The sequence below is a fragment of the Nannospalax galili genome, unplaced genomic scaffold (assembly GCF_000622305.1).
Source record: "Nannospalax galili isolate Female #2095 unplaced genomic scaffold, S.galili_v1.0 scaffold307, whole genome shotgun sequence".
Lineage (NCBI taxonomy): Eukaryota > Metazoa > Chordata > Mammalia > Rodentia > Spalacidae > Nannospalax > Nannospalax galili.
In genome coordinates this window covers 5964785-5968889 of record NW_008359625.1, presented here as the reverse complement: position 1 = coordinate 5968889, position 4105 = coordinate 5964785, and the positions used below count along the sequence as shown (strand labels likewise).

The 4105-nt window shown below is 45.0% G+C and overlaps 1 protein-coding gene across 2 annotated transcripts in view; it reads right to left on the bottom strand.

Annotated features, from left to right (window-relative positions):
* The window catches only part of Rab19 (RAB19, member RAS oncogene family), an 11586-nt gene extending 11288 nt beyond the window's left edge, over positions 1-298 (bottom strand). Inside the window, exon 1 of one of the 2 annotated variants that reach the window (XM_029558866.1) lies at positions 222-298. The gene's annotated coding sequence lies outside the window, so the exon portion shown is untranslated. The remainder of the gene's footprint in view (positions 1-221) is intronic. The other variant, XM_008823505.3, reaches the window with a different exon arrangement.
* Between the last annotated feature and the right edge of the window lie 3807 nt (positions 299-4105).

Genomic DNA, 4105 nt, shown 5'->3' with positions numbered 1-4105 from the left:
ACTTTTCAACTAAAGAAAGCCATTCTACTTCCGGTGTCTTATCACTGTAACTTGAACTGAAATCTTATGAGTCCACATTCTTTCCCTTCCCCCTTGAAGTCCCCAGGTTTCTATAAAAGCCCCCATTACATGTTAGCCCACAAGCCCTGAAGAAGCTGGCAGAGTCCTCCTAGATGATGCCGGCCCATCCCACATCCGCAGCCCTTACCACCCTGGTTCACCTGCTGCTTACTTGTCCTCTCTCACTGGCAAACAGTTAAGGTTTGCTTTTTCTCCTGGTTTCCTTTGCAGCCAGTGGTGCCCTTCTTCCTCCTGCCTTGCTGCTCGGTGGGAGCTGTAGTTTTGGCCCTAGGTGTCAGGTTCCCTGCGGGAGAAAGCGAAAGGAAAACAAGCAATCCCTCCCACCTGCGTTGAGCCTGAGGCGCCAGCCGGGTACAAAGCCCAGGTGAGGCACTGGCCAGCACAGGGCCCAGCCCTGGGAGCCTGCTTTCCCGCCAGCACTCATCAGACCGGCAGGCAGCCCACACTTGAGCTGCGCTGCCCGACCACTCAACTGACCCCTGTTATTTAAGCTGCCCTGTTCCTTTCTTCTGCTCCTTCCCCCTTCATCCTGCATCTTCCCTGCTCTGGCTTGATTGGCCGGGCTAGGGGTTGTCAATTGAGAGGTTATCAACTTACAGGGGGTATCTGGGTCTTAGGTGACTTATTTTGTGTGTTGGAATAACTCATTGAGAAGCCACTGGAAGAAAGGTGCTTAAGCAACTTGAAAAAGCAAGATAGGGGCTGGAGAGCTGGCTCAGCAGTTAAGAGCACTGGCTGCTCTTGCAGAAGACCTGGGTTCAATTCCCAGCACCCACATGGCAACTAACAACTGTCTGTAACTCCAGTTCTAAAGGATCCAACGCCCTCTTCTGACCTCTGCGGGCACTGCACGACATGGGTGCATTTACATACATGCAGGCAATACACTCATATAAAACAAAAACAATAAATAAAAATATATATACAAAAAAAAAAGCAAAACAAGGGCAGGTAAGATATCTCAGTGGGTAAAGGTGCCTGCTGCCAACACTGACAACCTGAGTTCAATCCCCAGGACCTACCCGGTGGGCAGGTTGTTTTCTGACCACATGTATACTGTTAGTACACAAACATATACACATGCAAAATAATAAGTAGATTAAAAAAAAAACCCTGCTGGGCATGGTGGTGCACGCCTTTAATCCCAGCACTCGGGAGGCAGAGACAGGCAGATCTCTTGAGTTCAAGGCTAGCCTGGTCTACATAGTGAGTTCAAGGCCAACCTGGACTACATAGTGAGTTCCAGGCCAGCTGGGGCTATAGGGAAACCCTGTCTTAAAAAGCCTCCCCACAAAAACCTAAAAAAAAACCCCAGAAAAACCCCAAATCAAACAAAAGCCTCCAGATTAAAAGAACTCTGAGCAGTTGTGGATTTAGCTTAGTGATATAAGACCTGCCTAGCAAGTACAAGGCCTTGGGTTCTATCCCTCAGCCCTAAAAGGAAAAAAAAAGAGATAAAGAACCTTGATCATGTACACACACACACAGAGAAGAGAGAGAGAGAGAGGAGAGCAAGCCAGTTTCTGCCTTACTCAGAAGTTTTACCACACAGCCAAGGTTAATTTCTAAGTCTGAGAAAATCTAGAACCTAGAATTGATCAGTTCTTGATGTCGGCAGTGTTAGAGTCCAGGTCTGCAGATGATCCTCTTCCAGTGTAAAAAAGCCTCACAAGACAGGCCATGAGGGCCCCCCTGCAAAACAGGAACTGGCCAGGCAGCCACATTTAGAGCTGTCTCAGCACAAAGCTGTTCCCCAGGTAATTTTGGAAGGTAAACAGGTCCCTGCACCCAGACCCACTGATGTAAGAGCTGTCTCAGTTCAAGCTACTTCCCTTGAAACTGTAAAGATTATTTTTGCCACCTTCCACATTCCCCAAGCCCCCTATAAAAACTTCCTCAGTAGTCAGAAGGCTGCTGGTTGTCTTTCTCTCCCCAGCTGAGCTGCCAGCCACCAGCAATCCTAAGAAATAATCTTTACTTTACTGGAGTCCTCCTGTGTTTCCTGTGGCTATTCCCTGCCCGGCTTTCATCTAACATGGTGCCAAACCTGGGAAGAGGAATGACTGGGTTACTTATGACCCGGTTCCCTCTTACCAAACCATGCTACTGACCATGCGCTCCTGTAACCAGCTTGCCTATGCCAGCTCCCACCACTCACCACATCAGGCCCAAGATTATGAGTTCATCTGCAGTCCTCACCCTCTGACAGAGTTTGGGTTAGTACTCTCCTACAGAGATCTGGATCTCTGCTCTCTCTCCCTCTTCCACCTCCCTCTCTTCTCCCTCTCTCTCCACTAAAACAGATGGCTCGGGAGCTCCTGGAGCTTCCCGCTGGGCCCAGTGGGACTCCTTCTTTCTCCCTTCCTTTGCCATGGGCTTGGAAGGTTCTCCCTGTCTTTGTGCTCTTCCAGTGTCTTTCTTCCTGACTTTGGGATGATTTCTGATATCGTTCTATCCAATTTTAGGTCTCTTTTCTTCCATTCTTTAATGTAGGCTATCTCTCCTCCTCCCTCTAACTAGTTATGGATTCCCTACACAGGAAAAATGCTCCAGATCCTTTGCCTCTCTCCCCCGCCTATAACTCTTGTTCTGCTTCCAAACTCAACTACAAATGTTTATTATGCCTCTGTAAGTCTACCTGCTTTTCTAAATTTTTCAGAGAAAATTTCTTCTTTATATCCGTATTTTAACGTGCTCCCATTAATGCTTTAGGTTGCCCGTCATCTTGTACTTTAGTTTTCTCTAAAGCTTTCCACCCCGCATGACATATCTGACCTCCATGCAGGCTCTAAAGATACATTACATCATGGCTCTGTCCTAAAGCTTCTGTTTTGGTAAATTCTTCTATAACTAAAAAATAAAAAACCTTTAGGGGACACTCTTTCTCCCCATACCATCTTTCAAGGCTACAAACTGCAGATGTTCAATCACAAGTCCTAATCCTCTTGTAATTTTTGTTTTGGTTTTCATCTTGGATTCTTGATCAGATCATAAAAAAACAACTGATTTTAATCATTTCTATTGTCTTCTAACAAGGTCTAACATTTTTATATCAGACTAGGGAAGTAATGCCACAATAGGAGTTTAAATTAACATTATTTTAACCTGTTTCTAAATGGGATTACTTTCAGTACCATTTTTATTTTATTTATTCTTAACCTAAAGTGTTAATGTTTCCTTTTTGTCCTTCCTGTCTCCTCATAACTTTGTTGGGTTTCATATATAAAGGCATCTCCCTCTGTAAGAAACATTAAATATTAGTCTCTTCTTTCAAAAGCCTGTAAAACTTGGTTTATGACAAGAAATTATAATCTTTTTTTGGGGGGGGTCTTTTTGAGATAGGGTCTCCCTGTAGCCCCAGCTGTCTTGGAATTCACTATGTAGACCAGGCTGGCCTTGAACTCACAGAGATCTGCCTGCCTCTGCCTCCCGAGTGCTGGGATTAAAGGCGTGTGCCACCACGCCTGGCCCAAGAAATTCTAATCTTTTAATCCCACCATGCCTTGTAAGTCTTTTGTTCAAGAAAAGACCGTGATGCATCCTGAACCTGATGGTCTAGAACAGCTGAGCTCTTTTCTCTTTAAACAGATTCCTTTAAGCATATTTATGTAAAATCTGCCTTGCCAAGTTACTTTGCTTTGTCCATATGTTTCTTGTGAGGTATTGATAGGGTTCTTAAATAGTTATTTGGCTCTCAAAAGAAAAAAAATGCTACTTCAAATCTATGTGACAAACTTAACCCTTTCTTTTATACCACTAAGTCTTTTAAATATTAAAAAACTAGAGATACAAACTTTCTGTCTTCTACTCTTTGGTGCACCTAGATTTCATGTGATTATGGTATCTATGTCTGTGATAATTGTTTTTGTAGGACCCCCCAGGCTGGGTTACCCAACGTCCACGGGAGGCCGCACCCCAATAACTCAGTCCTCAGACCAGGAGATGCAACAAGCAAGAGGATTTAATCGTTTGCGCAGACGGGCCCCTGCCTCACTCAGAGAGAGAGAGAGAGAGAGAGAGAGAG